The sequence below is a fragment of the Ictidomys tridecemlineatus genome, chromosome X, assembly GCF_052094955.1.
Source record: "Ictidomys tridecemlineatus isolate mIctTri1 chromosome X, mIctTri1.hap1, whole genome shotgun sequence".
Lineage (NCBI taxonomy): Eukaryota > Metazoa > Chordata > Mammalia > Rodentia > Sciuridae > Ictidomys > Ictidomys tridecemlineatus.
This window is the reverse complement of record NC_135493.1, coordinates 34499616-34512269: the sequence shown is the minus strand read 5'-3', so window position 1 is coordinate 34512269 and position 12654 is coordinate 34499616.

Below are 12654 nucleotides of genomic sequence, written 5' to 3'. Positions count from 1 at the left end.
TTAAAACACTGAATTATGCACGTTAAAGGGGTGAATTTATGATTTGCAATTATATTTCAAGAAAGCTGCCATTAAAAAATTAGAAGCCAAACTTGAGAGTAATAGGAAAAAACTCCTATTGAATCCCTGTAGTGCAAAAAATAAAGAATCATCACCTGTATTTGTAAACTTAAAGACACAGGATAATATTAAAAGATTTTTCTCAAGCACATTAAAGACATTTTCCATGTAGGCCTTTTTCCTAAGTAAAATCTAGCTGAATTACAAATAACCAAGGTCTGATTGTTAATATCTATTAAATTACATAAAACAAAAGGGTTTGCTCCTTCATTTTACTTCCCAGTTACCATTTTGAAAGGCAGAAGGATTGCCGAAGAGAGAAGAAACAGGAGGAAATGATGAACTCTAGTGGTCCAAACTAAGAGTAAATTAATAACCAAGCTCGGTGGCCCACGCCTGGAATCCCAGAATCTTGAGAGGCTGAAGCAGGAGAATCACGAATTCAAAGCCAGCCTCAGCATCTTAGTGAGGCCCTAAGCAACTCACTGAGACCCTGCCTCTAAATAAAATAGAAAAAGTGGCTGGGGATATGCTCAGTGGTTAAGCGTCCCTGAGTTCAATCCCCAGGACCAAAAAAAAAAAAAAAGAATTAACATTGCCCTAGGTGGTCTCCAGAGCTCTTATTGTTTACCTTCTTCTTTCTAAGTTTAAATCTGAAGCTAGGTGAAAAATGCATAAATTACCTTTAAAGGACAATGCAGAAGAGAGACCATAAAGTTTAAAAATGTGAACAGTAAATGGATGGAAGACCGACCACACCAAGAGAAACCATTGTGAATTTAAATTGCAATTTCTACTTCCTGAAATCAATCTCAGCTTATAATGATATGTAAAGACCCACACTTTCTAATGAAAATACAGCAAAAGAATTGAAGTTTTCTCCTCCTTCTTAGAGGCAATAAGTGGAATATGATTGGCACTGTCTGTGTAGATATAGAAATTTACCTTCCTTAAATTACTATAGTGGTTCATCTGAAGTTTTTATGTTTAATATTTGATTGATTCACCATCAAATTTGTTCAAATTTTGACCTTTGCCCTGGTTATTAGATGGAAAGCTTATTATGGGGATATTAGGAATATCAAGTTTTTAGATTTGGTAGGGTAAACTGCCACATGCATGTTCTATAATTATTTTATGGTAAATATTCTATAGTTGAGAATTTTTATGATGTTTTATAGTTCTCACTCATATTAAGGAAAATCAGACACTAAATTTCTAACTCTTGTAAGAGATGCCTTAAGTAAATCCATTCTTTCCAGAATGCTAGACTTCCTTAGATTCTTTGTATAAAAACAAAATGTCAACATAAGGTTGGGTTGTCATAGGGAATGACTGTAAAGTCCCCAAAATACATTTTTCCAATAGCATTCAATATTAAATTTTGAAAAATAATTGTGTTTTATGCACTAATAAATGGAACACAAACAAGTCATTGCTGCTATCACTGGTTTAATGTTGATTTCAAGGGACACAGAGACATATAAGTCTATAACCACTTATAGATGAAAAGCAACTAAGGTCACTTAATGAACTCTACTCGGGAAAAAGTTGTGGAGTCTAACAACTCTAGCATGGAAGTTCTTGTTAACAAAAGAAAAAAGTCAGAAAATTCAAATAGGTATAAATTAAACAAACAACTCTTGAACAACCATTTAGACAAGGAAGAAATCAAAAGAGAAATTAGAAAATACCTCCAGACAAACAAAAACAAACAGAACATACCAGAACCAGTGTTACACAGCAAAAGTAGTACTAAAAGGGAAGTTTGTATCAGTAAACACCTACAAAAATGAGAAGACTCTAGCAAGGTCTCATTTCTATTTTTTAAAATCCAGTTCCTGGTTAGCAACAAACATGGAAGTTAGGAAAGTTAAGGTCTACACCTGCAGTCATTCATACAACTGTCAAAAAAAATAAGGAAAAGTTATTCAATGATATACTCTTCATTTTAATGACTTTTAAAATTCATGGTCCTTAAAAAAGTAATAGATTGCATTTCATCTATAATAAAACTAAATCAACTTTGATTTGCATTGCAATCTGGTACTTGATCCAATTGTCTCTCCATAGTCATCATTAGATAAGCACTTGGAACTCAGACATTGCAACAAAGTAAAAAGTAAAGCACTTAAAAATTGTTAAGAGTAGAGATGATTGAATTGTTGTATACTATCTTCAATAATGCAGAGATGAATTTTTTCAGAGAAAATACCTCTTTAATAAATCCAATATTGTACTTTAAGCCTGTTTCCACTCTAAATGCAATCAGCAGACAAACCAACATGGTCAAGAACAAAACTGTAGGTCAGTCCGTATATTAATTCAGTATTTGGTAACTAAATCACTTAGTGAACATCTTTTGTAGAGTAAAGCTATCTTAATTAAATTTACTCATTAGCTTATAAAACATTATATACATATTATTGGGTCTTTTACATATTTCCAAACCATATGCATCAACATACTATTTTAAACCTTCAAATTTGAAAGATTTCTAGCAATGGTTACACTGTGGACTTATAAATATTTCATATTACACAGCATGTAACTGAATGTCGAGTAGAGCTCAGAAGTTCTAACCTAGATCCTTAGTTCATTCTTCTGGAAGAGGGTGGGGAGGTGGACTATACCCACTCCAGTTTTATTATGTTAATACAGGTATTAATCAGATTCATGATATATGTTCCTGTGGATATATCATAGCTCTTGCTTTAACTTTTGAAGTACTGCCCTCAAGGTCATTGTTGTTTAATACAAGCTTCCAGGGAAATTTACATTTTGAGTTTTCACTAGAGCAGACAATAAAGGGTTAGAACAAACAGAAGAAAACTCTTGGCTACTCTGGGATAAATTGTCACTCTCAAGAAATTACATAAACAAGAGACTTTTTTTTTTGGTCTCTGCAGTAGGTTTTAGAGTCATAAGCTTTCACTTATTAGTCAAAATATTACGATCATAAAATTTTTATGACTAGATACAATTCTCAATGACCTGGAACTATTCCCCCCAAATTAGAAAGAATGTGGCATAGGTTTTGAAGGCACTTTTTTCTTTCTTTTTTTTTTTTTTTTGTGGTGCTGGGACACCAACCCAGGGTCTTGTGCATGTAAGGCAAGCACTCTACTAACTGAGCTTATCCCCAGCCCTTACAAGGCACTTTCAAGACATATTAAGAAATATTTGATGAACCAGAGCACCATTGGAATAAATGTCTAGTCTCTGAAAGGTAAACCACCTTTTTAGATGTATTTTTTGCTATAATGTTTTTAATTCCATGTTATTTGATATCACAATGTTTAGAAAGAAAGAAAGAGATGGAGAGAAAGAAAGCCAGCTCTCAACCTATCAGGATGAATCCAGCCACTATACTTTAACCAAACCAGACAATAGTGCTGCTTCCCTGTTACTTGGCTTGAAGTAATATAATGATCAGTACTTGTCTACATCTTTTTTGGGGGGGTGGGGGTGGGGTATTGGGGATCGAACTCAGGGACACTTGACCACTGAGCCACATCCCCAGTCCCATTTTGTATTATATTTAGAGACAAGGTCTCTCTGAGTTGCTTAGTGTCTCGCTTTTCCTGAGGCTGGCTTTGAAATCACAATCCTCCTGTTTCAGCCTCCTGAGCTTCTGGGATTACAGGCATGCATTTATCATGGCTGGACACTTGTCTACATCTCTAACTTCCTTCCTTGATTCTTCTGAACTTCAGTCAAGTTATATTAACAATAAGATTTTTTTAGGTCATAATGAAGTAAAAAAAATGCATAAAGTCAACAATGATGAACTAAACCATCTAGCATTTATTGGTGCTTTACTTGGTTACTATGTATTACACTTTAAAAGATAGGCTTATTTTTGTGTTATATGTTAGTAAATGAAGATTGCTGGCCAAATGGAAGGCTGACAAGGATGAGTTCTCAGGTAAATATTGCCCAGCAACTTTGCTCTCTCCACAAGGTAACCATTTATCATTTTCCACTACAAGATCACCTAGTAAAGGGATTCCCATCATTTTCTTGCTAATGTCCAGAAGATGCATAAATAGTAAAATAATGTAAATTTAAAAATCCAAAGGATGCCAAACATGGTGGCACACACCTGTAACTCAGGAGACTGAGGCAGGAGGATTGCAAGTTCAAAGCCAGCCTCAGCAACTTAACCAGGCCCTAAGCAACTTAGTGAGAACTTGTCTCTAAATAAAAAATTTAAAAAGGCTAGAGATGTGGCTCAATGGTTAAGCACCCCTGGGGTTCAATCTCCAGTACCAAAAAAAAAAAAATCCAAAGGCCAGAAAACAGACTTTGACTCAGACAGTTCTTCTCCAAGACTGTTAGATGACAACACACAAGTAGTCACTGCTATATAGGCTTTTGCTTCTAACTGAGCTCCACTTGGAGAAACAGAAGGATTTCTATGTTTGTTTTAAAAAGTATATACAATTCTATTTTTTTTTGGTGGTAAGAATATGCCTTTTTTTCTTTAGACCTAAAAGACAGGACATTTGCTATAACTTGCTTTCAAAGAAAGTTATCTTGAGTGAATTTGTGTTGCTTTAGCCTTTGAATTATGATGATATTTAGCACTTCAAATTTGTTGGTGAAAAGAAAAGAAATTCTTCATTTCTTTGTTATAATGAGACAATTTTGGGCAGATTGCTTTATATTTATCAATGCAGCCTCATTGAAACATTTTTTAAATGAGCATGGTAAATCAGTTATTGTTAGTAGGATAAGTAGGAAAATATCCTTTAGTTTGCTCTATTTCCATTAATCTCTCAGAAGCTGATAAACTGACAGATTTTTCTGTTTTTCCTTTCTTTTCATGGGGAAAAGGGAGTCACTTGGATAGAGGAATAATATAGCTCTTAATTCTATCTAAATATGATAAGAAGAGACAGGAAGTCTGATCTAGGTACAGATACTCATATGTATAATTCCAGTGACTCAGGAGGCTGAGGCAGAGTATCACAGATTCAAGGCCAGTCTAAGCAATTTAGTGAGACCCTATCTTAAAAATAAATAAAAAGGACTGGGGATGTAGCTCAGTGGTAGAGGGCATCTGGGTTCAATCCCTAGTATTGCCAAAAAAAAAAAAAAAAAAGTCTGATAAAGAGGACAAGATTTCCATCAATAGAGTAAATTACTGTGCTAATTAATCAACTAAATAATTTCTGTTGGCAAGCTTCCAGAGGATGATGCAAAAGATGGTGAGGTTTTTGGTGACAGTGGTGGAGGTTAATAGTGTGTTTCTAATAACTGCTTTACTTCTTTCATGCTATATCTAGTATCTTCCAATATACATTATTTTTAAGATATGGTAGATATTTTTAAGTTGTATGCTACTATGTAGATGAATAAGAACATGAGAGATGGAGTTTTTTATTCACTTATCCAAATGAATTAGTACAACTCAGTTGATTATGTTATTTATTGGGGAAGGTATGGATACCAAGAAAGGAAAAAATAATATAGCTGGGTGAGTTCGGTAGCAAAATTGATTACTGCTTAAAACTTTATACTTAAAATTTTTCTGTTAGGTAGCATCTTACAATGAAATGTTATGTTTCATTATATACATATTTGTCTGATGACTATACAAAAAGGAGGGAAACATTTTAAAAAATACTGAAAGTTCTCCAGGGAGGATATTCTAGGAAGGAAAAGCTCCATATTGTAAACATTTGCAATAAGCTAAATTCACTTTTATATTTGTTATCCCATCTGTAAGATGACTGTTAATAATATTCAAAGGAGATTTTAAAATTCAAGCTTTTTTTTTCCTCTTTGAATTACAAATTCTAGTTTAAAGAGCACTTTGCCACCTTTGAGATGTATGCTTGTCTCCCATGTGTACTGGAGTTACGAATGTGTCTACTTAATGTACAATGTGTTCACTGTGGCCTCAGGGAAATCAAGAAACAACTGCTCTCTAAACTGAGCTTAACTTTACATCTTATTGAACAAGTGGCCTCACTTGTAATACAGCTTTATGTGGTGATAAAATTATTTATTGAGTTCCAGGAAATAGTTTCATATGTTAATTTAAATGCTATCTTTTAAATATCTGGCAACAAAGAATTAATAATGAATAATAACTCTTGGGACAAGAATAAAAGAATAGAGTTAAGTAAACAAAAGCAGGTCACTAAGTTATACAGACTATACCTGATAAGATTCATATTTTCAAAACTTCTTAACCCTAGTTTCTAAGTTTCATGTGAACATATTCAACAACTTATTTTCACTCCAGTTTATCAAATATTGGTGAATTACAGCACTTCTGACACAAAACAACCATGTAATCAGAGTCAGGTTCAAAGGTTTCTTTGGTATGGTAGTTAGCTTGAAATTCCTGCCAATTTGTAAAGTTACATAAAATGGTTAGTAGGGAAATAGATGTCCAAAACATTTCCAGGTGTGCTTCAACTTGTTTCTATTCAAATTCTTAGTGGAAATTGTCGTTGTGAAAATCTCAAGAGTCTTAGGAAATATGTTGGAGAATACTGAAGTCCATACACACACATTACAAAAGTTAATTAAAAAAATGAATTCTCCTTTTGTTGGAAGCTAACATTCAGTTTGTGTTCATTGAATTTCCTGTAATAACATTCCATTAAATTTATGTCTTTTAATCATACCCTGATATTTTTAATTTGATCATTTTTGTATAGAATTCTAGACTTATAAAGAATGATGATATCTCAATATTGTTATTTTCATGATAATGAGCTTCCTAGAGCTTATCTTCCATATAAGTCAGTAGTTAGCAATGCAAGAAGCCCACCAAAAGTGTCCTGTGGACTTGGTAGGAGGCTGCTCCTTTCCTACAACAAACCTGAATCTCTGGTCAATCTGTGTAACTTCCTGGGTCTTTGTTTTTCAGAAAGTATAATCTTCTTTGTCTTTTAAACTGGATCTTGCCAGCAAATCTGGAGGCTGAGGCAGGAGGATCACAAGTTCGAAGCCAGCAAGTTAGGGAGACCCTATTTCAAAATCAAAAATAAAAAGGGCTGAGGATGTGACTCAGTGGTTAAGCACCACTGGGTTCATCCCACAGCTAAAAAAAGAAAAAGAAAGAAAGAAAGAAAAAAACTAGACCTTGCCAACACTTATGGATTCTGCAAGATTTAAAAGAACATTAAATATCCTTCATTAGCCATATGTTTTTCCTTTATCCTCACACATGATTGCAACATCTCCACTAAGTGATTAACCTCTATGGGTTGAACATGCCAATGTACCCCTAGGAACAGCTCATTCAACCTGCCCAGATCTGAATGAAAAAAAAAAAATCCTCTTATAGAGACAGAAACTGTGGGCTCCACCACTAATTCCAGTTTTAGTCTATTGTGCTTGTGTTTTCATAAATATTTATTGAATGGTTAATTTGTGTTAGGCATCACACTAGACAGTAAGAGAACAGATACAAATAAGGTATGAATACTGATCTTGGGAAGTAAATCCTTTTTTTCCTCAGAAAATCCCTCGGATATCTGAAATCCTCAAATCCTTGAAATATGTGAAGCTAGCATGTATTCCAAGAGTCATATCTTCTAGAGGATGCAAACCCATAGTTCTTCATATAACATAATTCTAGCACCCATGAACATTAGCACCTTTAATCCATTCACCTGAGTCTTCTTGTGAATGAACTCCTATTTTCTGAGATTTATATTTGTATAATCTATATTTATATTTGTTTATATACAAATATATAAATTTATATCTATATTTTGTTGTTTTGTTGTTGTGTGGTACTGGAGATTAAACCCAGAGATGCTTTACCACTGAGCTACATCCCCAGTCCTTTCTATTTTGAGACAGGATCTCACTAAGTTGCCGAGGCTGACCTTGATATTACAATCCTCCTTCCTTAGCCCCTGAGTAGCTGGGATTACAGGCATGTGCCACTGTTTCTGGCTTTGATACCATTCTTAATGTGCCTAGAAACACCAAATAGAGCAGGATTTTATCCTGACTCTTTCTATGAAAGTTGCACAAGCCAAGATAAAATTAGGTTTCCCAGCAACCATATCACATTGAGGACTTGTTGATCCTGATGCCAACTAAAGTTCATAAGTATTTGTCAAATGTTTCCAGCTTACATAACCTAAATTAGTGCACCCAAATCCAGCATCTCACATATATAGATATTAATTTTTATCTTGTTCAATTCAAACTGTCATGATCTCCTTGCATGATGGGTCAGTTTGAAAAATCCTTTCTATATTTGTATTCAGGTCATTAAGAAATTCAAGCTTTAGCAGCTCTGCCATTCTGAACCTTTCATTCTAAACATTTTTGGATGAATAATTAATAGTTATCATTGTTTATATTCTTTATGCCCAGTATCAGGATAGAGAAGAAGAAAAATAAATGGTTAAATGTTTGCTCCAGAGATACTTAACACTTTAAGGGAGGGAGGGAGAGAGGAAGGAAGGGAAGGAGAGAGGGAGAAAGGAACAGCAGGGGAGGAGGAAGAAATGAAGGAAGGAGGGAAGGAAAAAAGGAAGGAAGGGGAAGGAAGATAAAAGATAACAATATACTATTGCATACTTTGAAATAATGTAACAGTATTGGTTTACAGTACAGGAAAAGAAGCTCCTTACTTTATAGGTAACTCTCAAAGAATCAAATGTTTGGTTGCATGGTAAAATGTGTAATTAATATAGGGATGTAAAGTGGAGATCAAAATGGTCTGAAAGTCAAAACAGGATGTACAGGTAAACAAGAACAGTAGGCATCAGGAACCTAGTATGCTTGAGCTAGGTCTAAAGGAGAAATCCCTATTACTCTGGCCTTTCAATCTTAGCTTAATTTAAACAAAAGATTCTAACTGCAATCTTTCTCACCCTAAACAGGAAGAGTGAAATGCATTCCTGTAATATAAAATGCATTCATCATAACATAAATGTGCTCCAAGATAGCAAAAACACATCTCTCTAAAAAGCCGACATCAAAGTAGCTCCTACCTTTTTCTCCTTGAAGCTATTAGCATCCTCAGTCCCTACTCCAACTTATATGCATATTTTGTTGTTTATTAAGATATATATGTAATTACTAAAAGCCACACAGAATATTTATTTGGTTACTTGGACAGTGTCATATAAAATTAAATAGACAAGATTTGTTGCAATAAAAATAAGCACAGATTCTTTATCATTATATACCTTATTTTTTCTTTTTCTGAGAAGGAGAAAAAATATATGAAGGGGCTTTCCAAATCCACCCAAAAGGCTTTCAGTTTCTTTCTCCTTCCATCAGAGAGGATGTCAGAGAACCAGAGTTGATTGCTGTATTTCCCTAAGACAGAGGATCTTACCAAAAAGAAGTTACACTCAGAGAGACTGACAATGATCAGAGACTGCCCCCTGCCTTCCTACACAGCACATAGAATTCTACTGCTTTGTTTTTCATTAAATATAATCCTACCAACTTCGATAGCTTATTATCATGTATAATAATCTATCGATAATGTATATATATATTTTTTTCTCAGTTCCCAAGTTTCCTTATTCCCTGCTTGAGGAACATAAGAGAGAAGTTTTTGTGTTAAATACTATAAAAGTTTACCAACACTCTGTCGGGCATTACAGATCTGATTTTCAGCCAAGCAAAAATGGGAAATGCTGAAAATATCACTTGATGCAATTATATAATTACAAAAACAAAAGAGAAATCACTGGTTATCAGGATTTGCTTTAAAACTTTAAAAATATGGGTAGAAATATTGTCAAAATGTTTTGCCTTTTTGTCCTGTGGTAAACAAGAAAAAAAAAATCTCCTGCTAGAATTTTTATGTAACTTCTTTTGATTTTTAAAAGTATCTGCTTTGGAGTATTTTGCTAGTATCTAGTTACTCATTTTAAAATCTAAGTATTATAATCGTTTAGGGTGTGTTAAAATGGGGCTGTCTGGTCAAAAGAGGAAGTAATAATGAATAGTAGCCAGTTACTATTATTTATAAGAAAGTTCCCAAAGTCTCAAATGATGAGGAACTTTTTTCCTACTGAGTAATAATCTTCTTTAATTCCTTCCTGAAGTTTTAAATCAGTAGTTTGGGAAAGGTCTTTATTTCAGGTGGAAAGAAACGCCCCTACTGGGAAAGTTGTAAAAGCCCGTCCATATCTTTAGAAACCGGGGCGAATATTTGGAAACCTTGTTCTGGGGGTCACTGAGGAATTCATTGCAAATCACTCTCTCTCTCTCTCTCTTTTTGTTTTCCAGGGACAACTTCCCTAGATCTGAGGAAAGGAAGGGAAAGTGGTGAAAACCCTAGATTGACTCCCCAGACCTCTTTAGGTAGGGATTCGGGAAAATCTCTCCAGCAAAGGCAAAGCATGCCGGCATATACTTGTTTTGAGTTTGCTTCCTCAACGTTAAAGTGTTCTCAAATTTCTCCTTACACTATATTCTCCCCAGCGGATGTTTCCCAAAACTCCAAAACCCGTCGGATCCACCAGCTCTAAGCCAAGCCGCAGCGTAGAGAACCGGGACCAGCGGGATGCGCGGAAAATCGAGCCGCCGCTCCCGGCCGAACCCGGAGCACTGAGCACCGAGCACCGCCCGGCTTCGATCCGCTCCGATCCAGTCTTACTCGGCTCCCCACCTTTAGGAGAGCGCCGCTCAAAGGCAAACTTGCCTGCGGGTGTCTACTCGAGTCCCGAAGCCCAGAAACGCTTCCGCGCGGTGCCCTGCTAGCTAACTTTGTGTTCACCGGGAACCTTTCCAACCACCGAGTGGGCTTCACTCCTGGTCCCTGTTCGCACTTTTGCTTTTCCCGGGGAAAAGGATAGAAAAACCCAAAGAGCAAGATGTGTAATAATAATGATGATAATTATTATCATCATCATTGCCCTCATCCTCAAATTGTGATCAATTTCTCCAACCGGGTTCCTCCGGGAACTGATGAGAGCGAACAGGTTTTGGTGGATGCTATCTCCCGCCCTAGGCTCTGCAGTCTATTTTGCCTTAGCGAATATATCACAGGGGTTTATATTTACATTTTTTGAGTAATGCAAATGTCTCAGTCTCCGACAAAATAAATTTAAAGTCGCACCGGAAAAGGCAGGAATGAAACATTCCACGTTCTTAGAGAAAGAGGACTCCTGAGAAAGTTAGAGAAAGAGGACTCTTGGGGAGTTTTTAAAGATGAGTGCTTAATTATTTATTTAAAGATAAGACATACGTTTTCTCTTCAATGTATATAAATTACCGCTCGCTAACAAAGCTTTTCTAAAGATGAGAGCATTGTGCCGTCAATGGACTTGGCAGCGCTGTCGCCGCCACCTGTGCGGCATCATACAGTAGCATTCAACAGATGCTTCAAGAAAACTGCGATAGCTTTTTGCTTTGCGAAACAGAACTTGGATGTGGGCAGTATGTTGACTGCCAGATTAAATTTCAGAGCCCTGCGAAGTGTCTGAATTGATCGGGGATAGAGAGGAACGGGATACCCAAATGCCCCTTTGGAATAGAGTTCTTTTCCAAATCTGAAAACGGGGGCACCGAGAGAAATGATTGGCCTGGGGCATTCAGAATAAGGAAGGGACTGACTCTAATCGGTATTCCCACTTTGTTCATCCCTAACTTCTGAGGCAACAGCAAACAGTCCCTGAAGCAGCTTACTGCTCCCTTCCCTTCTGCATTCTTCCGGATTTGGTCTTCCGAGCCGCTTCACGGCCTCTTTGTAGCCTTGTCCATCTATATAGCCACTACGCTGCCGCCTGGTCACAAGTAACTGAACCTAAGTCTCTGTCTCTTGCTTGGGTCTAGCTACCTCCGAACAGCGGGGAAGTCAATCTTCACTTCTCCCACCCGCGGTCCTCGGCCCAGTGCTACTGAGTGTTTGGCCGAGGTCCGAGACCCCCCCACTCTCATTCCCTCTTAGGAAAAATCTGCTCTACTCTCCTCGGTGGGAGCATCTCCATCCCAAGCTTGGTCTTGGTGCCTCCAAGGCGTCTTGGCCAAGGAGTCCCCTATCAATCTCTGCGCTGCAGCCGGGACAAGGCAGACACCTGCCCCGCGGCGCTTGCGAGCTGTTAGAAAAGAGCTCTGCTTGCCGGGTTGCAGCTGATCTTCCCAGAAATTGTCAAAAAGGGGACTTTTGTGCCTCATCCCTTGTCTTACTGCCCTTGTCCGGCTTTGACTGCCCTCCTGGCAGCTGTGGACCGAGGCTCCAAACAGAAGAGATAATTGCAGCCCCCTCAGAAAACCGAATGAGCTGCCCTCAAGATGTTTGTTTTTTTTTTTTTTTTTTAAAGCCTTTAGCAGGGTCTAAGGGATCAAGGAGGGTACCAAACTGTGCCTTCTCTGGACTTGAAGGCCAACAGCTTTCCTTACAGCCTTCTCTGTATTTGAGAATGGGGACAAAGATAGGGTAGTGAGCCTTTGAACAGGGTTGTGGCCTTTCTACGCTTAAATGTTTGACCCTGTGATTGCTCCTGTTGCTCCTGTTGGAGAAAGGGGCAAGAGTCAGAGACCCTCAAAGGGAGTTTCAAGGCTTAGCGAAACTTGCCAGACTTGGGAATTGTGTTGTTGAACTGAAATGTACAGGAGTGTGAGTGTGTGCGTGTGTATGTGTCGCGC